Source organism: Nothobranchius furzeri, chromosome 3, assembly GCF_043380555.1.
Source record: "Nothobranchius furzeri strain GRZ-AD chromosome 3, NfurGRZ-RIMD1, whole genome shotgun sequence".
In the NCBI taxonomy this organism is placed as follows: domain Eukaryota; kingdom Metazoa; phylum Chordata; class Actinopteri; order Cyprinodontiformes; family Nothobranchiidae; genus Nothobranchius; species Nothobranchius furzeri.
Genome location: NC_091743.1, coordinates 71,858,330 through 71,880,689, shown reverse-complemented (window position 1 = coordinate 71,880,689; position 22,360 = coordinate 71,858,330). Strand labels below are relative to the sequence as shown.

Genomic DNA, 22,360 nt, shown 5'->3' with positions numbered 1-22,360 from the left:
CACACACACACACACACACACACACACACACACACACACACACACACACACACACACACACACACACACACCCTCAGAAGAACTGTCAGAAGCACTGACTGAGCTTTACAGCAAGGTAAGCACTTCTGTGAAAGTGGTTGCTACTTTGCCCATAAAGCAGGGGCTTCTGTGCATCATGCAGAACCACGTATCACTTCACATAATCACATCTTTAAAGAGCAATTCACCCCCTACCAGATTCTTACTCAACTCCCACTTCCTGTTTGAAAAATGCAACAAATGCTGTTGCCTAGCAGACCGAGAGGGTGGAGCCGCTGACAAATACACACACTCACGACATTGTGACATCATAATGTACCATCTAACATCATAGTGTACCTCTTAGCCAATAGCGACGGCAAATTTAAATTCAAATGCAGTGCTGAGTTTTTACCTGACGACGGTGCAACACTGACAGTTTTTGGCAGAATATTTAAATTTTAACTAAGATGCACTAAAGTTCCGAATTATTGACTACACGTGTCTGCAGCACGATCAGACACTCATTTATATAGTTTACCAGCAAAAAAATGTTGATTTGGAGTGATTTGCTCTTTAAGGTTCAAGTGAAACATAACTCTAGTTTTGTATCCTACTTCCTATTTTCTGCCCATTCACATCCAGTCTCATTCAGCTCATAGCATCCCCCAACTGTTCCCCTCATTCATTAAATACAACCCCAGGTTTCGGTTGCTCTTTCTCAGCTCGTCATCCATCTCTTGCTGTGTTCCGATCACATCAAGTTTCTTTTTTGTTTCAGCCCAAGAAACAAAATCCATTATTTATGTAGTGCACCTGCCTCTGGAGCTGTGACTGCATTTAGTTCCTCACCATAGTCTTTTCTCTCCACAAGTTAAAGAATTTTATTTATTGCAGCAAAGTATTGTAGCTAGTTTACATGGAATAATATTGCTGCTGCAAAGAAAACTACCACAAACACGGTTTAAGGTGGACACACAAAAACGATGGGTAATATGGAAAATAAAAGAAAGTAAGAAATTACATGTGAGATCAGAATAAAGGATTGAGGGAACAGATTGGAGGAAATAGCAAAAAATATATGACATTTTTGAGAGAGATGTAAAAAAATCTGTTTGTTTTTGTAACCTGCATCCCCTGCTTTTTGTTCTTGTCATTTATTTTTTTTGTTTTGTTTTTTCCTATTATTGTTTAAAAAAGAAAGGAAAAGCCTGATAGTATCTAGATGAAGGGATGTCCATTGCACGGCCCAGGGGCCATTTGTGGCCCTCAGGCTGATATTCTGCGGCTCCAACTTGCATCTTTAGATTTATAAATGTCATCTAGTGAGCTTTTTATGTAGATGAACAATTTCTAATCGTTTTTTCTTCATATTTTGACTTCTGTGCATATCTTAGTTCTATTTTGAGGAGCAGAAAAAAGTTATTAAATAAAACCTCATGTTAGTGGGCAATGGGGATTATGAACGGTGGTGATTTTGGTTCTCGGTTTCAAAAGTTTGGACACCAAACCATCTGTAGTGCCTAAGCGCTGCCTACAGATGGAAGTATTTCACTGGACGCTGGTACAAGCTGCAACATGCATTCATTTGGTATTTTGTAAACATAAAAAGCAGTGATTTTGTTTAAAATGCGCTTCTGGTTTCACTACACTTACGTCCTTTAAGGATTAGACTTTTCATTTCTTGTCAAGCATCAAATCAGTCATTGGAAAAAAAATTGCTCAGGGGAATTTTTTTGGCGTATAGTTAAAATATGTGAATGCATGTTTAACGGCAGCTCGAGCAATTTGACTCAAGTCACCATCTGATGTGACACATAATAAACTCTTATTTTGATCATTTTATCACTTCGAAACTCTTAAATACAAGGCTTAGGTCATTTATGTTAATGAAATTTAATATCGATGGCTATTACATTCACAGAGACTTTAGTTCTGCTGTGTGCGTAAAATAAACGCCCCGAGTTGTGCCACGGGATGACGCGTCGGAGGTTGGGTCTAAAAGCGCACACCGTACGTGAGGTGCAAGTGAACTGATGGGTGACTCCGTGTAGCACCGGAGACAGAGCCAGAGGTTCAGCGGAAGTCAATTACAGAAGATGATCAGTCCCTGAGCGCGGAAGGAGAGGAGGAGGGGGAGTGACTCGATACCGACTCCTGCTCCTGACCGACAGGGAGATGCTCGCTGCTTTCCGGATGGTCCAAGCTGCGCGTCGCGCCAGGGTAGAAAACATCCATCCAGCTGTCTCTGATCTCCACCCGAACGCTCCCGCAGCAAAACCCGCGCTCCTCATGAATGGATCTCCTGCTGTGCCAAGGTGAGTAGTCTATCTTTCATTTCTCTCTGCACTTTGCAAACGGCGAAAGTTGAATCGACTTGATGCACCCCTGATGCTGGGAGATGAGAAAAGACTGAGCATGCAGGAGCCAAGGAGGAGGGGGGGGGGGGGAACAGAATATCTGCTGACCAGCAGTGACAAGCTGCAGCAGATGTGAGCTGCTGCTCTGAAATCAGAGTAAATGCTTAAGCTTGAAACAAATTCAGACAAGAGGCAGATCAGATCTGACTCACAAGAGTTCATTCACTCCAGACAAAGACTGCAACAGCCTGCTTGTGAGGATCTTTTCCTGAGCTTGTGTATCAGATCGGATCGCTTGGCCAAAATAAAAATAGCATGAAATAGGGGGTATTTAGGTTTGGAGAAAAATTCAACCATCACTGTTGCCTTGCTTCCCCGTACAGCCTGGACAGCCGGGGCAGAGTGCAAGCCACTGGGATGCTGATGAGGCTGAGCAGGAGCTGAGATGAAGCTTGAGTCAGAGAGCGCACAGAGCTGTAATCAGTGCCAGCCTCAACAATGCTGTTGACCAAGTGCATCTTTGCCCAAGGCCTGGCAAGTGTGTGTGTGTGTGTGTGTGTGGTTGGATGAGAAGGAGTGTGAGTTGGATTCACAGCTGTTTGACTCTCACCCCTCATGCAAGCCAGATGAGCCCCTCTTCTCTGTGTACTCTTTCTGGTCTGGCTTATCTGGCCAGCCAGTTGGACGAGCTTTTATTCTCCTGGTCCCTCCAGACTGGGTAGACTGTGTGTGTGTGTGTGTGTGTGTGTGTGTGTGTGTGTGTGTGTGTGTGTGTGTGTGTGTGTGTGTGTGTGTGTGTGTGTGCGCGCGCGCGCGTGAGAGAGAGAGAGAGACAGACATAGAGAGAGAGAGAGAGAGAGAGAGAGAGAGAGAGAGAGAGAGAGAGAGAGAGAGAGAGAGACAGAGAGAGAGAGATGTACTCTTCTCATTCCTGTCATGTGCTTCTGCATTTTATCAGCCGTCTGCTAATTTTAGGATTTAAACAAATCTCCACATTCTCTCTGTTTCTGTCTCTGCTGCACTGATAACCAAAAATTTAACTAAGGTTAAGCCTGTGATGAATTCTGAAAAGCATCACTTCAGTCATAAAGAGCAACGCCTTAGTTTGGACATATTTTGAGAATCATGACCAATATAATAATAACTTCCTTTTTTTTTCTGGGATGCACAAAGATTTAAGTTTTTTAAATTTTACTTAGAAAAGTCTCACAAAACTGAAATGAAGGGAAGAAATAATTTCTAGGAGAAGCTGGTTTTCAGGTTGTCACATGACATTTTTTACTCATTTTTTTTAAAGCGATTGGTCTTTCAGAGGCAGATTGTTCAATAACGATCAGCCTTTGGACATTTTACGTGCAAAATGCATAACGTACAAAAATTCCGGTTATTTCACACTAAAAAAGCCAAACTGCCCATCGATCTTTCCAGGAGTGGTTTAACTTTTCAATCCTCAGCCAAGCTTACTATAGCACTTTGTAGAGTAGAAGGAATGCAGGTGAAAGTGCATTATTGTTGAGTGTTGTCCCCCCTGGGGGGGTCTGCTGGACCAGTGGAGGTGAAGTAATTTAGAACATCTGTCTCTGTCACTTTCACCCACAAGCGAAGGAGTTAAGTGTTATCTTAGACCTCTGCAGAGATTAATGACCTACTGTAAGTTTGAGGGGATCGAAGAAAACGAAAAAAAAAAAAAAAATGCTGGGGAACAAAAGACTTCTTAACTGCAAAGCAAAAAGAAAAACTGCTTTTGATTTCAATTTGAATCCGTCTCATTGATTATGAGGTCATTTAAGTACCGTAATTTCCGGACTATGGAACGGACCTCACTGTAAGCCCCACCTGCTAAGTTCTTTAAAAAAACATGGAACTGTACTTGTATAAGCCGCACCGGGCTAAAAGCCGCAGAAATCTACTGATTTGAAAATGTAGTTTAACTGAACGTAACTGAACTGATCAGTATCAAACAAAACAGAAAAGTTATTGATTAGTTTATTCATCGTCCTCCTGCGCACTGAAACCACTGAAGTCATCTTCTTCAGTGTTGGAGTTGAACAGCCTCAGAAGAGTTTCATCACATACCTTTTCTGTGGCGATGTCAGTGTCGCTGTCCGTGTTGCTGTCATCATGCCGGGGTGAAGCTGGGAAAACAAGCAGCGCTGTTTTACTGTGAAAAAAATCCTCCTGGGCGCTTTCCGTAGCACTCCTTTAACCATTCCTTCATTAGACTTTCCAGCATCCATCCTTTCTGGTTGACTAAAGCCACACCTCATTATAAGCCGCATGGTTCAAAGCGTGGGAAAAAGTAGCGGCTTATAGTCCAGAAAATACGGTATCTGGGAATGCAGATGTGGGTCAGGGGCAAATGTGGAGCAGCGTCTGCAACAGTACATCAGACAAATTAGTGTGTGTAACACAATTACGTGGTGTGAGTGCACAGAAACCTGCTTTTAGCACCCATAGATGGAGAGCCCCCTTCCTCAAAGCCTCACCGTTTCCACCCTTCGCTTCCCCGGTTGCCCCTGGAAACGCTGATTGAACACGACTGTTCAGACACCACAGCCTGAGGAAGGAAACAATGTGGAGGCCCCAGTGTGTGTGTGTGTGTGTTTGCACCTGATGTGACTTTGCATACAAGTGTGTACATTGGAGAGAAAAGAGAAAAGTGACAGAAGTAGAGAGAAGAGAGATAACAAAAAGATCCAGCTGTCACTGATGGCAGATGGGAAGAGACAAATGTAGAGAACAAAAATACTGCAGATCATTAGGTGCAGCTAAACTGGCTGCTGCCCTCACTCTTTTCTCTTCTCCATCCCCCTTTTAATCTTCACACTTCTGCTTATTTCAATGCACTATTTGTGCCTGAAGGGAGTTTTAATGGTCAGATGGAGAAAAGAAGCTTGCATGTAGAGAAGAGCGAGAGGTGGAAACGTGTAGAGGGAGAGAAGAAGAATTTTAAAGACTGGAAACTAAACAGTAGAGAAGAGGAGTAAGGAGGAGGAGTCGTGCAAGTGGAAAGTGGAAACTCACCTGCCAGATGGCGGCTTTGGCAGCACTCGGCATGCATTGATGTCGTTCTTGCAATATGGTGCACTGCCTCCAGATTGCACTCTGTTGTCGATACAAACAGCAATAACTTTGCTGATGTGTGAGTTTTGCATAATTTTCTTTGGCACTGATTTAAGCCGACCGCATATGGTTCTTGGAAAAGCTGACAAAGTTGAAGGATGTCATGTTTGTTTTTTCTCGCTGAAAAATTTTGATGCAGAACTTAAAAATTAGGAATGTGATAAATCTTTGAAAGATGGAAACCTGTTTGATTTGTGTATAACTTTTATTTTTTGTCATGTTTTAATTATGTCTTTTACATCACTGTTTGCATAAGTACTACAAAAATCAAGACTTATAGCTTCTTCTGCACTTCTACATTAAAGGTGCATTTAGTGAGAATGACATCTTGTGGTCAAACTTGCAGTCTATGTACCAAAACAAATGAGTCCGCTCCGAGCAGCTGTTGCCAGTTAAGGATCAGCACCAAAAGGTTCTAGATAAGTCATACACAGGAAGTTGATGAATAGATAAATACATCTCACTGTCACGTCAAAGTGTTGGTAATTGCAAATAAGTAACTTGAGACATTTTTAGAGCCGCCAGTTTTTTTTCTATTTCAACGTTAGCTTAATGTTAGCTTAATATTAGCTTCTAGACATCTTTACCCGATATTAGAGTACAACAAAAGTGCTGTGGCTTTTTAGGGGTACGAGAAATGACTTTTAGGTCCACAATCCTGCAGCTTTTTGCTAGCCAATGTAGAATTACAAGCGCCAGCACAGACTTGGCAGCCCAGCAGGCTCACATATGATTGGCTCTGGAACCAGGAAGTATAGAGGTGGGACTGGTTGTAAACAGTGACATCTCCTATTTGGCCTTTTTTAAAGAAATAAAACTGACAACCCCCCAGCTGAGTTGAGAAGGACTTCTATTTGAATGTAACCTTCCTTCCAACATGTATTAAGCCAGACTGTTTTCAATGCAGAATTCATACTTATTGGACCTTTAAACATGATAGATAACTCTGATTACTCCTTTAACAAGTAGTTCACATCAGATTTGGTGTCTTCAAATCAAGTTTTCGTTTCAGTACAAATCAGGATGTGAGAAAAACAGTTTAAAATTAAAGCAATGTTAATGTTAAAAACATAACACTTCACGGTCATGGTAATGTGGAAAAAAATCCCATTAAAATATAGGAGTTAATGTGATTTCCATTTTCTTTATTTTAACACAAAAAGTCCAAATTAAATAAGCTTTGAAACACCACATGCTTTACAAGTTCTGACTGAAGTGTGACTGCCTGATTATCTACAGCCCATCATTAACACCAAAAGACTAAAGACGTGATTATGACACTTCTAGTACTTGGCAATATTTTTAAGATGCTTGTAAATTAATGTAGTCTTGGAAGATTTATTTTTTATGGATTTGAAGAAATTTTCTCGAGATTTCAAAGGTAGGGATTTATGTAACCTTATTATTTCATCCTAATTAAAAATAAACAAACTAAATTCTTGCAAATGTTGTTTATAAAAGGTTTTGTTTGTAACGAAATCAAAACATGAAAGAATATTTTCACACCTCAATGAACATGCAGATTCTCAGAATGAGAGAGCGTGTTCTGAAGTTCTGGATTTGTAACATTGTGCATTTGGAAAAGCTGCAGCATTACAGGAAATTTGTTCTTCTTCTTTTGTATCTTAAGACTGAGTAATTACCACCCTGCTTGTGCTTGTTTAGGAAAAGAAGGGAGCAGTTTCCAGAAAAATGCCCATGTGATCACCCAGTGGGAACATCTGCAAAATAGTTCTCATTAGATTACATATCGCACCAAACTGGACTTCTGAGGCCGCGGCATGAGCCGACGCTGGCAGCTGCAAATCAGACAGGATTTGGCTTAACGGACTCTGGGAATTCTATGTTAATTTAGAAACAAGCTGTATTAAGAAGGACAGGTTGCAATGAAGGGAACTAATGCTGTTTTAGAAATATTTTGTTGTATTGAGATTTAGTGTAACAAAGGAGCGTCCTTTGCAGGGAGCTCCTATTTGAAAAATCCACCAATGTTGCATTTCAACTATTTCTGTGGGTTTTCTTTGACATGAATGGGCAACTAGCTGGGGAAACAGAATGGTTTCTGATGGAGTTAAAATTAGAAACAAAGCAGGCAGAACAGACCACGGAGATGAGTCAAGATAATTCACGTTCTGGTTAATTTTCTTATCCAAAAGCATGTCACAGAACAAAATGTGTCACACGGGAAAGCCTTAGACATAAAAAAATAACCAAAGCTATTAATAAACACCTACAAACATAGTGTAACAAATTAAAGAGGACAGCTTAAGGGTCAGAGTTCGTGAACCTCACAGTCTCAGGGAGGAAACTGCTCCTTCATATTCTAATGAGGGTCTTCAGGCTGCTCAGCCTTATGTTTGAAGGGCAGAGGGTGAACAAGTCATGTGCTTTGCTCTGGTTCTGACTTTGCTGTTAATGTCCTCTGCAGGGAGGCCACTCCTGGTCGTTTTATTTTTTTAGCAGATCTCACCACTCTTTGTAGCTTCAGATTACTTTCTTCCTGACCAAAAAACCAGCATAGACCAGTGTTCTGACTATCCGTGCTTCCTCGTCGAATTTTCCTACCAACGCTCATTTCAACAGCTGATTCAGTATGTCCAGGTTTACTGAAAATCGGTAGCTACTGTTAATTTATTTTATGAAAAAAGTGGATAGTTTAAGATGCAGTTTAGTCATTTTGTAAAAAATAACCCCTTAGTTGCTAAAAACGTTTGAATATTCTCAGAACAATGATGATTTACCAACTACTTTCACCCACGTTGAGAAAGTGATTAATAAAAATGGAGATTTGTGAGACGTTAGCTCTTACCGTTCTAATTCTCTACCTAATCCTTTATTAGGCAAATTAATCCACATAGAACAAACATGCTTTTCCCCCAATTCTTATAGTTATTTGTTTGATTGTATAATTTTGGAGATTATTATACAACTATGATACATTTATTATATGTATAATATAAAACTTTTGGATATTAATTTGGGACTCTTTCAGGATACCGACTCAACTGGTCTGAGAGTGTTTTGATGCCAGTTCATATGTCGCTTTATATGGTTCCCCTATTAAAGTTTCTCTAGAGAAAATAACTTTGATACTGAAGTTACAGTTGTTACTTCAATACCAAAGTTATTAGGTATTAGGGATTGTTATTAGTTTAAGGGACTTCATCTCGCTTTTGAAAGTAATTTTTTACTCCTTTAGTAGACAAACTTAAAGGGAAAGTTATTTTTCTTCCACAACCTCTGTAGTTATTTCAAAATATCCCACTATTGCTCAAGAACCTGTAACTCCAAATTATTTCTTTTTTTGGGGTGGGGGGGTGGGGTGGGGGTGGGGGGGGGTAAAAGCATTTAGAGGAAATGAAATAAACACCTGCAAGGCAAAATCAAAGGGAGAGCAAACACTATTAGTACCAGACTGGTTAATGATGATGGGAGAAGAGGACTCATATCTATATGCCTAAAGTGCAACACTCCTTGGACCAAGGTATATAAACAAATGTCTATGTAATAATAATCCTATCATAAATAGCATATGTCATGCATTGAAACAAATCAGACATAAGTACAAACCTTATTTGGTTTCTTAGCTTTGATTTCTTATTTCTAATTATCTTAATTTACTATTACTATGCACTCTTGTGTGATATCTTGTGTACTACTGTGAAATCCTGCTGTACCTGAGCCATTGCAATAATGCAGTTTCCCCACTGAGGGACAAATAAAGGTATTCTTATTCTTATTGCCAACTAAGAATTATTCATTTCTACCCTCTTATTTGGATACATATTTTGATGATGAATGTAAATCCCTCTTATTACCCTTATTTTTGTTTGTGTTGTTTTCCTTTTTTGTTTTGTCCTGGTAAGTATTACTTTAAAGGACACATTTATGGGCTACACTAAAACACTATCGACAGTAGCTGTCTTCAGGTAAAACACGTTTAGCACTTTAACCTTACTTTAAGCGTACTGTAGGAATGAACCAGTTTTAGACCGGAGACACATTTTTGTTGTGAATAAACATAGACCTCTAACAATACCAGTCACTCCCGCAAACATTTTTATTGTGAATAAGTTGTGTGGCAGTCTTTGTTATAGCTGACACAGTCAAAATGTGCCCACTGACTGCACAGCTCACACTGCACCTGAAATGAGTGACAAATGGTGAATCAGCAATACTGACTGGGACCGCTTCTGAGCCAGTTCACTTATCAACTGTATTCTTTAATATGATGATCATTATAAAAAATAGAATATTAGAAATTCTAAAAATCATAAATGTTTTGTTTTACCATTTCACCCATGGTTTTGTACGCATCATCCTCCAGTGTTGAACAAACCAAACAGTAATCCACTGCATTGTCTGTAAACACAAATGTTCTTATTTCCTATCAGTCACAGTTCATCGCTAATAAATACACCATTCAGAGAAAACTATTAAGCTACTGTAATGCACATTATAATGACCATCTGTTGTCTTATATTACCATAGTACTCAAGAAGAGCACAGACTATTGCCATCCTTGACACTTTCATTTCAGGCAGAGTGGTCAGCACACCATTAATGTTGCCCTGAGTAAGGTAGCGCTCAGAATACTAAAAAAAACCCCGAAAAACATGATTTGAAACATCAGACAACAAGGTACTCCTGCACAGTGCCAAAAACATTCACAGATAACTACTCACTCAACAATTTATGGATCTTTTTTCTTTTCATTAGCAAGAAGAAGAACATTTTACAGTATTGCTTTATTCTGACCAGTATGTTACCGTATTGAGATAGCATCCGATACTTATCCTAGTTTGTACTCTGCTTAGCTGCAAACTTCTGATCATAAAACTTTCCAATTGAATTAGTTATTTTTTATTTTATTTATTAATATGTTATTAAATTAAAACCACCTTCAACACAAGAACTCCACAGCTGTGGGAGTCTTGCTGGACACTATGCTCCAGAGTCTTGATTGTCCATTCAGCACCATCACTGACCCCCGCACTCTTAGGAAATTTCTAATGTTAGACAGAAGGACAACAGGACATTTTTCAGTAATCAAATCAAACTAATTTTGAATTCTTTAGGGTAGCTAGTTTCCCACAAATAGATTATATTATTTATGGGCCAGAGAAATCTGGCTCCATTCTCCCCCCTTTTCTACGTTTCCTCATGTTTAGAAGAAGAACTTCATCATCAGCGGTGTACACCACATTCTTGTACTTCTTCTGGGACCTCTTGGCATATGCCTCCTTCTGTTTTTGTTGTGATTTCTCTGAGTTGTCTTCTGCTGCTTTCATAGCAACATCCATATTTTGAGTTTTCTCTTTTATAAAGTCCAAATGTGTGTTTTCCTTGGGAAGGATGATGCTGGTGAGCTAAAATTAAACGTGGAAAGGAAAATAGAATTGAATGAACTGGGAAAATCTAAATAGTTAAGGAAACAGGACCAGTTGGTGTCTTTTACAATATAGTAATAATTCAGTCATACTTACAATTACGGCTAACCATTTTTTACTGAAATGAATGTCATACTGATTAATTCTTGACAGATTATCAAGCAAAGAAGCCATAAAACTGGACAACATATTTTTTTTTACAAATACAAACCAAACACTCACCGGTAAGTTCACTGGAACCTCTGAGGGGAAGGCAGCTTCTCTCCCATACATCAGGAGGAATGGGGAGCACTTTGTTGTGGTGTGAACCTTTGACCTCAGAGAAAATGATGTTGGTTCCAAAAACAAATCCCAGTTGTCCTGTTGCCCATTGACCAGTTTCTTTAGGGACTACAATGTCAGCATAGAACCCAGACAAAAACAATAAACTGCTGAACAGGAAAATGTGTGTTAATCCAAAAGTCTCGTAATAGAATATCCTGTTTGATGTTGTCGTTATTCTTTTCATCTAGATCGTCTGTCTGGGGATGATATGCAGCCGTGACACTCCTCTCAATACCAAGCAGCTGACCCATCTTCTGGTTTAGCTTTGGTTGGTCAATAATAAACAGAAATCATTTGGCATGTAATACATATTGCAAACAGCTTTTCTAAGCTTTTCACTCACTCACTTCATTTACAAGTTCTCTGCCCTGATCCAACACATTCTCACCTGATCGGACAGAATATGTTTTGGGCATCAATGCCTGTAGATTATTGAGCATAGATGCCTTCCAACTTCTGCTGCTGACTTGCTTCTAAGTGGAAATGCTTCAACCCACTTTGAGAAGTAGTCTGTGGCAGTCAGAATATATTGATGACCATCTGATGTTCTGGGCAATGGACCCGTCAAGTCAATGCCAACCAGCTCCCAAACAGCAGACGACGACGACGACGCCTCCTCTTTGGTCTTGATGACCCTCCTGGTTCCAAAGAAAAGTTCCCCTTCAAAATGAAAAAAATTAATGGTGTTTATTTACAAGAAATAAAGGAAGGAAGGAAGGACAGACACACACACTAACCCTTCAAAGCAGATTTAGAGGAATATCTCCGGAGATTCTGTTTTGAGACTTGCTGTATCCATCAGGGTAGGTTCACAAGGATAGAAAGTTGAAAATGTCTTCCCACTTTGTTTCCATAGCCTAAATAGGAAGTAGAAAGTTTTTAGATTCAGGCAAAAACTAGCCCGTGAAAATGACCGCCTTTGTGAAGAAACAATGGAAGTCTCTTGTTTACAGTAAAGGAACACGCTTATTAAGAATTGTTTATTTTAAATAGATGATATTCCTCAAAAATACAACACTGTAGTATAATTATTAGCAAAAATATACAGTGTTTGTCGTGTTTTATTTATGAAAAATACAGTGTTTGTATTCCGTGAATGACCGTAAACAATGGGAGAAATTTCTTGTTTACAGTATAATAACGATATTTTAGAAGCCATTTACAAGCTAACTGTCAAGTAAACAGTAATTTAATAAAACAAGTTAAAGAAATACTGTGACCTTCGACGAGTTGAAAGTAACTGGATAAGTGACAAGATTAAACATAAACTTCCACAGGTAGCGCGTCTCGACTTGTAAACAGCCTGTGTCGCAATAGTCGGCCTGCGCATTTCCCCAAAGTAGCACATTTCGACGGGGAGCACGGATAGTCGGAACACCGGCATGTGTTGTGGTTTAATGCTGGTGTAGTTGGTGGACCACTATACCATGATGGTCCAGTATGGGATGATGGTCTTACATGTTGGTCCAGACTCAAATTACCAGGATCCCATGCTGGACCAGCATATAAAAGCGTCTGCTAAATGAATAAACATCGACATAAACATATCGGCATCCAAAACATTACATATGACGGCTTTTTTTAGCAGGGCTATCTGACTATGAAAGCTGGCGTAAAGATGGTGAATCATCATCAAGGAGGAGGAGATTTTGAAATTTGGATGAATGTGGCTCACACCCCTGCACCCCCTTCTCTTCTGGAAGGAGCTGAAAGCCACACCTCATACCATGCAGACAAATAGCCTTGTAGCACTAACAAACAAGTAATGTTTTTGTTCTGTTCCTGCTCAGACACACCTGATACTGCTGATTTATCTCCTCTGCCTTTATCAGGTTCTGCAGGAGCTGCTAAACACGACGTTTAGTCAAACCTGCATTGTTCAAACAGAGAAACATCTAAAACCTGCAGGAACCTGGTACCCACGAGGCTAGCACACCCATGCTAACGCTACAATAGTCCAATGTAGCAGAAGGTTAAACGCTACTCTAAAGCCTTTTTTTCTAGGAACACTACTCATCCTAAACCGGCTCTGTACAGCGTGGTTTGAGTCAGCCCATTTGAATGTAGATATGTTCCCATGCTACATGACAGAAAGTAGGTAATGGGGGGCGGGGATGGGTGCACGATTTTTACTCATGACAAAATAGCATGAGGGGATCATTAAACAGAGTAAGGTAACCTGTATGCTCCACAGAAACACAACTCAGCTGAAAAACGTTGGTGTCGCTGGACATTTATCTCAGTTTTATGGCTTTTTATCAGATTCTGAACCAGGAAATGACTGCAAGCAGTGAAACAGAAAGCAAAAGACTCCTGAGCCACCTGTGATCTGAGTAGAGGGACAACACCAAACCCTGCCCTTGGGAACAGCGGCTGGGCCGAGCTGCATCAGTCCAAGTTGCTCTGAGTGTTCCTGGAAAACCACCTTAAACTAGGTTGGTGTTCCAAGCTGACTGTTGATTCACCCCGCAGTGCATGCTGGGTACTGGAGCACATTCTCATTGATTGATAGCTCCCTTTAGTGGATATGCAACTCCATTAGTTGATGCTCTGGGCTGACGGAGATGATTTGTTTGGCTGTAGAGGGCAGGGGCGGGGCTTAGGGGAATTAAAATTATGAAACATTACCCACAGGGTCAGATTTAGTCACATTTAAATATTTTCAAAGCTACTTTAAAAATTCTAAACTAGGTTCCCCAGCTTTAAGGAGAACGCCAGGACGTTGTCCACCACACAGGGATGCTGAGGGACCTTTTTGAGAAAAATGATTGAATGAGATATTTAGTTTCAATTTTTTGCACCTTGGATGAAATCCATAGATGGTTTTCTAACAACAGAAGCTCAGAGATTGAATTAAAAGTTGTGAAATCAGTCAAACGTCTACCTTTGAACGTTCCCTTCCCTGCACCTCACTCGCTGTCCATCACTGCCTCTGTTGGCTTATTTGTCAGCAGAGGATGCAGCAGCTGCTCCTTTTGCATTGTAATTTATTTGATGGGAGTTATTCATGCCAGCTACTCCTAACCTTGGCATCTTCTACCCCATGAAGCCATATGGCCAGAGATGGTGGAAGCAGAGAAAACATGCGATCGCTCCTCTATGGGACAAGTTCTTTGATTTCCGTGTGCAGTGGCATGAGAAATATGGACATGTGTGCTTCGCAGCTCTATGTGGACATGCTGCATTTCTGCTTTGGAGTTATTTTTTTTCTCACTCTTACCCTTGCTGGGGTCCAGTCTCTGCCAAATGCAATGAATTTTCCCTGTCAGATCCTTATGATTTATGCATGCAGAAGCAATTTAGCCCTGCACATCTGTAAGTGAATCAGCCTGAGCGGAAGTATTGCTTTGCTTTACAGAAAAGTCAACTCAGACAAGAAAAGACGGAGAAAGATAACCGGGAGAACACAATAAATTTGCTGCTATTTTAGAGAATGACAGAACAGCTTAGAGATAGTGAGCCGTTCCGTATTTGTTTAAAGACTGAAGCACATTTATTTGTTTTCAGACTTAAACCTGTTAAGTTACAATTATGATTATAAATCCAGATCAGGCTCTTCCATTTACTCCTCGCTCCTCTTCTTTCACCTAGAGGTTAAGGGCCAGTCGATGCAGCACAGAAGCTGTCTAGCTCCAAAGCAAACACAGCTCTGTCTGTCTTCTTCTGAGATCACTGAATTATAGAAGACCCTCTATTGCACTCAAACTGCACAGTTTTTCGTCACGGCACTGAAGGTCACTTTGACTTTCCCCTCTCTGCTTATCATATATGCAACTGGGAGGGCTTCGACAGTTGAGACGAACCAGTTTTAGGTCAACCTAGAAAAAGCTGACAATGAGATTTATGGAAGAGAAGAGGAGGAAAAAGGAGGAGAAATGCACAGATAAATCTAGCAGCGCCCTTCATCTGGTCCCTGCTCTTTACAGCTATCTCAGACATAGCGGCCTATCTGCATGTATTATGCATTCGCTCGGAGATAATGGCATGGATCGCAGCGCGGGCTGCTTACGGTGTTGATGATGTGCTGGAATGAGTCCCCTATGTCACATTTGCCTCTGTTCGGGTCTCCTGCAGCTTCCTGCACTTAATACAAGCCCAGCGTGTTGTGATGACGTAGTGCCGTTTTACTGCTCCCTGCAGACTGCCTCCTCTACTCTAACAGCAAGATTAGTGGCTGGCTAGAGAGCCCTAAAGCCTGCAATATCTGTGCTGACCAATAAACTAAACTACAAGCGTGCAGAAAAAAGGCAGCTATGGGTCATGTTTGCCGGTATAAAAATAACACCGGGGCATGCAGCAAGCTCCCAGTAACAATAAAAACACAGGAGCAACTTGCTGAGTTTCAGAGGTATCAGTGTGATCAATTTTAATAGTGTGTTTGAGACTTTTTTTTAAAATCTGAGTTGGGAAACATGTCTGGAGGGAAATTGTTGCTGTTTGACTACGTTGTAGATGATGAAAATTAAACTGAGATTCCTCCATGTGGCATCAAAGCGAACATGTCCTCTGGGGGATCAGCAGTGTGAGGGTCCTACACTCTACTCTCTGAGGCCTAATTCTGTACTTCTGCGATGAGGCAGGAAGCCTATTGCCCCCCCCCCACCCCCCACCCCCCCACCCCTCACACACACACAGATAAAACACGCTGAGCTGATCACTAAACAGCATTTTCTAATAAACTCCACCGGTCTCCTGTGATTCAGAATGACATTCATTTAAAAGTCATCATTAATAAAAGCGGCGTCCTAATTCCTCGACTGATGGTTGTAGGTACCGGCGACAGCCCCCGGCTCTGGCTCGCTGGCTGCCTCCTCCCTCCTGTCAACTACGTTTGACCTACTTCTGTCTCCATAACATTGTAAACAGATCTACTAATTGCCTTCATTTATTCATTTGGAAGTGAGGTTCTGTAGCAACTGGCGCCGTCCCAGCCCATTCATGTGTGATGTGTACAGCTCTGCCCCCCCCCCCCCCAGTACACCCACGTATGTATATTTGCTTAAACCCAAAACTAAAGCATCCTGTTTGAGCTTATAGCTGTTAGGTGCACACATTTGTTTACAAATACTGTAGTGTTTTTTTAAAATCCTGTTTTATGAGTGGAAACTACGGAAAACCTACCGGCACTAAATTCCTGCATGTTTCTGCGCTGCCAGATGGTGATCATGTGGACAGAAACCGTTTGGCCTCCTGCAGTTCAGACAGTTTTCTGCCCCCGTAATCTTGTGCTGTTATTGCCTTTGTGCAGCCTTATAAATCTAGGCCAGCAAAATAACAACAGTTTCTTTTAAATTTAACACCACTGATGTGAGTGACGATGACTTCTATTGTTGACTAAGTGTGAGCGCACAGATCTGGCTTCTGACCTTTAGAAAGATTGCGGGACAGTCTGCCAACAGAGTTCCCAGTCTAAAAAAAAACTCACCCAATAGATGAGATAAATGTGAAAACTTTACTTTATTTGGGCTAAATCTGAAATGTTTAGGATATATTATATAATATTGAGACTTAATTCTTCAAAAATGTAGAGGGCCTTGTTTATTTATTTATGTTTTTGATGCAATTTGAGGCGAGCCCATGAAGCTAAACTGTTAACTGCTAAACTGTAAACTGTAAAGGGGGCGTCGACCCTTGGGCTGGAGGCGTCGACTTCTGGACTGGAGGCACTGGACTGGGCGGAGCCTCTTGGACAGGCTGGACCGGAGCCCCGTGGACGGGCTGGACTGGAGCCTCTTGGACGGGCTGGACTGGAGCCTCTTGGACGGGCTGGGCTGGACCCTCATGGCCGGGCTGGACTGGAGACTCCGGAACAGGCTGGACCGGACTGGGTGGAGCAACTACTGGATTCCCCGCCGGAACAGGGTGTGGAGATGGCAGATGGAGCTGAGACGTGGATTGCAGAGCAGGGGCCTCTTGGTTAGGCGGCACAACTCTGGCTTCAGATGGTCTTATGAGTTCTAGCTTGGGCTGCAGAGCAGGGGCCTCTTGGTCAGGCAGCACAACTCTGGCTTCAGATGGGTTCAGGTGTTCTGGGTTGGGCTGCAGAGCAGGGGCCTCTTGGTCAGGCGGCACAGCTCTGGCTTCAGATGACTGGATGAGCTCAGATTTGGGTTGTAGAGCAGGGGCCTCTCGGATAGGCGGCACAACTCTGATTTCAGGAGACTGCTGGTGATGGCGGTGGCGTCTGTGACGAGCATGGCTCCTCGGAGGTACGTGGGTGACGCCAACTGGACCTGGTGGAGGTGTGGTGACCCAGACCATAGGAGGTTCAGCGATGCAGCCGGCAGGAGCAGTAGGAGATGAGTGGTGACAGCCCACCGAAGATGGAGAGGTGGCGCTGTCAGGACTGGGTGAGGGTAGGGAGGCTTGATAAATCCGGGTCGTGGAGATGTGGATGGAAGGTGGTGGTGATGTGGAGCCGAAGGACAAGAAGAGATCCTTAGTGAAGGTCCAAAAAGAGACCTCTTCGATGGGGTGTAGATCCAAATAACTGGCGGCCCACCGCTGGGCTTTGCCCCCCAGGCAAAGCACCATGAACGATACCTTGTTAAATTCAGAAGAATTTAAGTCCAGGCAACCAGCACAGTCTTGGATAAAGGCCCGACCGGTCTCAGGATCACCATCATACTGGTACATCTGGGTCCGCTGGGTCCTGGTTGGTCGGTCCATTCTGTCACGATGGAGGTGGTTAGGACCCAAAATGCAGAAACCCAGGATGACACGAGGCAGGGGTGGAAGATTAAGAAAATCCTTTTATTGTAGGATGAACCAAAAACAAAATAATCCAAAGGGCAGAAAGCCAAAAACCAAAAATCCAGATAATGATCTGGAGATCCAAAAACACTAGAGACTCAAGAGAAACTAATAACACTAGAGATCCAAAGCGAGACGAGACTGACAGAACAAAACATCAACCGACACAACTCTGTACAAGGACAGGGTTTTATACACTGGGGCTGGAGTGATAGGAGACGAGGAGCAGGTGTGTGGGGAACTGGCACAGGGGAAAACAATGACCGAGAGGAGGAGCAGAAAGGAGCAGGGGAGGACACCAGACCTGACTGGGGAAGGAACACAACACACACACACACACACACACGCACGCACGCACGCACGCACGCACGCACGCGCACACACACACACACACACACACACACACACACACACACACACACACACAACTGAAATATTAGACCTATGGAAACTATGGTTGGGAGACTAAGAGAACATGAAGAAAACCAGATGGGAGCTGGGGACAAGAAGGGATGGAGCTACAAGGACACAGAACGTGAAGCGACACCTGGAGGGGCTGGGGATGACTGAAGGAACACAGGACCTGGGAGGAAAGATCTGGAGGGCTGCAAACAGGAGACACATGAAGAACACAAAGAGACACATAAATGAGATGCAGACAAGGACACATGAGGCACTAGGAGACACAAAAGGAGAACCTAGCGAGGGATGGATTACACAAGGAGACACATGAGGGGAGACGCAGACGCAGACCATGACAGTAACGTCCAGCAATGGTCAGTTTTTAGGTACAGTTTGACCATTCAACATCTGGTCAAAGAGGAGACACAAGACTGCATGTGTCCCCTTTAAATTGGCCTGCCTTCATCCCATCAGCTGGAGCTCAGAGCCTCTGCAGCTCTGAACACAGATAATGACATGTCAACAATAACATTCTCTCCTCAAGGTCCAATCTTTCAGGTCTTCATGCCTCCATATGAGGAACACTCCAACTCAGATCAGTTGCTAAGTCAAAGAATGATTTCCTAAATCAGATATGAACTTCTACAACTTATAAGCTAGATAATCATTAAATAAACATTTGTTATTGCTACTTATAATAATTATAATATAATGAAATGCTTCATTAATCACTGCTCAATGACTTAAGTGTTAAATGAATGTCATGGTTATGGTTATATCATATGTTTCAGCACATTGACATGACAAGGTCATAACCATTTGCACTCACACAAGAACAAAATAAGGTTACGTTAAACTCTGACATTAATAGTCTTTTACCCCAGTCAGAGCCTCCGTATCAAAGAAGGTGTGTTTCTGAGTTGTCTTGGTAATATTTCTCAAACTTGTCAACCTTTGGTTGGCTACACAAATCATAACATGTCAACATCAAAACTGGATCACTCTCGGGTGATCTCTCAGTTCTAGAGAAAGTTTCAGACCGGCCACCTGAAGCAAAACCCTCTTTAACCATCAAAGCTTTTGACACATCATCAAAACCTTTTCGCACCTGCGATGCTGATACCGCAACAGTTCCTTCTGAACAAGCTGATATTGTTTAGACTCCTTAAGAGTCCCAGACTCCAGCCGTCTGTTGTGACCTGGAGACAACTCTAAGACCGGTCTAGTTGTGCCGCAGTTTCTTCTACGGACCTTGGTGCCTGGAAGTCCGAGGACTTGGACATTCCGGATCTATCACGATGGTCTTCGAGTGGGTATGTAGACATGGCAGATTGCGTTTGATGTGTTTTGATAACAACCACCTTCATAGCTTAACACAAACCAAATTCTTTTACATCCAGAACTCAGCTCTCCTAGAAAAGGAAGTTCTGACTAACATCGCATTGACACATAGGTTCATACATCACATTTAGATCCATCCATCACAGTAAATGCTTAGTTAACCTGTCATGTTTTAATTGTTTGTAAAATAAATTCTTACTTTTATAAACCTGACTCTTTTCTGAATCAAAACGAAGTGTGTACAATCCCTTAATAAATAAAGAATCCTGGAATCTTCTGATAAACACACAAGCAAGGTTGATATTCTATATTTAGATAGAGAATCACAGCTTATTGGTCATAAGTAGAGGTAAAATATATCTTGAGCTCTTAAAGCACTCCATTTGCCAAACCCTACAATTTTATTGCATTTACTGTTCTATGAAAGTGTGAATGATGAGGTGGATAATGATGAGCCCTGTTGAAAGACACATTTCTGTAACTGTTTGGTGTCAGACAATAAAGCTGTTCTATTCTATTCTATTCTATGACAAATGACCCGCACTTGTATAGCACCTTTCAGAGTCAGAGGACTCCAAAGCGCTTTACACTACAGTGTGTCATTCATCCATACACACACACATTCACACACTGTAGAAGTTAGAAGCTAAGTTCCTTATTTTATATACAAATGAAACTCCCAAAAATTTAAATTTTGTGCAAAACTCAGTAATTTTAGTAATTCTACGTAGACAGAGACCATCTAAAGGCCCAGGAACCCTTTGCAGGTATTCTGGATTCATTATCTCATTAGATTGTGACACTTTGAGCCCTAAATATTGAACCTTTATACTCTAAAGGCAACTTCTCTGGCCGTTTTTAAGTTGCTCCTCAAGACTCACTATTATTCACTAATTTTTAACATTGACTGATTATTCTTATCCACTCCTGTCTTTAAGCAGCGTTGCCTTTTATTTCTTTTACAATGTTTTTGTATGTTTTGATATATTATCCATGTTTTTAATTATGTCGGTATGTTTTGATCTGTGTGTGAAGCACTTTGGTCGACAGTGCTGTGTATAAAGTGCTATACAAATAAAGGTGGATTGGGTTGGATCCAATTGAGATTTTGACTTTGGAGTTTTCATCAGCTGTCAGCCATAATCATCATAATTATATCAAATAAAGGCTTGAAATATCTGGCTTTGCATCTACTGACTCCACCTCAAGTTGACATACTGACATAAACGAACTTTTGCAACATGTTTCAATTTTTCCGAGTTTCACGTGTAACTACATTTTGTTGTTTTTCATTAAGTGCAGCCAAACCTAAAATACAGTTGTGAAATCAGTGCAGATGGGCAAATGGCAAATTTGCACATTTTTATTCCTACTGGCAGAATGGTCAAAAAAAACAAAAAAAAACAAAAAAAACAAGCAACCGCCCCTTTACTCCCATGAAAAACATGGTGCTGCAGAAGCTGCGACAGGATTTCACCACAATAAAAGCTGATCTAAGTGACGGATTTGACTCCACTGATCTTGATCCAGGTCAAAGGGTTATGTTTATGGTGAACGAGAGGCCGGCTTCTCCCTGCTTTGCTTTGCTTTGTGATTGGAGCCTACTGAGAGTTTGTGTCTCTAGAGGGCCTGGCAAACCGTGTCCCTGTGGATGTGTGTGTGTGTGTGTGTGTGTGTGTGTGTGTGTGTTTGTGTGTGTGTGTGTGTGAATGAGTCACGTCTGGGCTGGAGCGTGTCTGAGAGTGGTGAGGCGGAGAATTCAGCGGGGAGGACTGTGCAGGGCGAAGAGCTGTCTCCATAATCCAGGGTAAACACTGAGCAGCATGACTGCACGCTTTAGATGTGACTAAAGCCGGCAGAGCAGAAATGGATGAAATGATGAGGCTGCTGCTTGCCTGCATGCCTGCCCACTTCTGCACCTGTTTCCTCATGTTTTGTAACACCTTTGAGGATTTGAGACGTAAATTCTCAACACTGAATTAACCTCTGGGTGGCTTGGCTGGTGTCCATTGTTTAAGGTCATGCCCAACTCAAATATAGCTCTGCAAATATCATTTGGTTTGCTATTTACAGTTAAATCTCCAGAGGATGGCTTTTCCTCCCCCTAGATAAGAACGAGAAAGAGCTCAAAGTCTGCATAAGGGCACAAGGCAAACTTATCTGCAAGTCTTCGTTTCTGGTTGCTGCTTTGACTCGAATGCAAAACATTTCAAACACAGACCAAATATGGGTTCAGTTAGGAAGCACAAAAACACATTTCTGCTGCTTTTTCTGGTGGCCCAGCTGCAGGCACAAAAGGTTCAGACTGATTTTTATGACTTAATCCAGTCCAATCCGAAACCACTTTGTAGTGCATCTCTTTATCTACGGCATCAAAGAAAAATAGCTGAAGTGTTTTTTAGAACAATAATTAGAAAAGTTTGAAGTGATAACAGGTTTAGGCTTTTAGCCTAATGAAAATACAGAAAATTTAAATATTTGTATACTTTACAAGTAGCCATTTGCATGCATGCATATTGCAGCTGCTTTTGTCAACAAAAAAAAGCAGCAAAAACAATTTCATCTGAAAAATAAATGAACACAGACACAGGTTCAGGGACTCTTCACCTTTAAAAGATAAAGATTTGAGAGTATTTTTCTGGGTTTTCT

The 22,360-nt window shown here is 41.6% G+C and overlaps 1 protein-coding gene across 3 annotated transcripts in view; it reads left to right on the top strand.

Moving 5' to 3' along the window:
- Positions 1–1,985: 1,985 nt before the first annotated feature.
- The window catches only part of LOC107385003 (plexin-A2), a 121,144-nt gene continuing 100,769 nt past the window's right edge, over positions 1,986–22,360 (top strand). The window contains exons 1-2 of one of the 3 annotated variants that reach the window (XM_054731852.2): positions 1,986–2,336; positions 2,762–2,916. The gene's annotated coding sequence lies outside the window, so the exon portion shown is untranslated. The other 2 variants (XM_015958561.3, XM_070549497.1) reach the window with 2 other exon arrangements.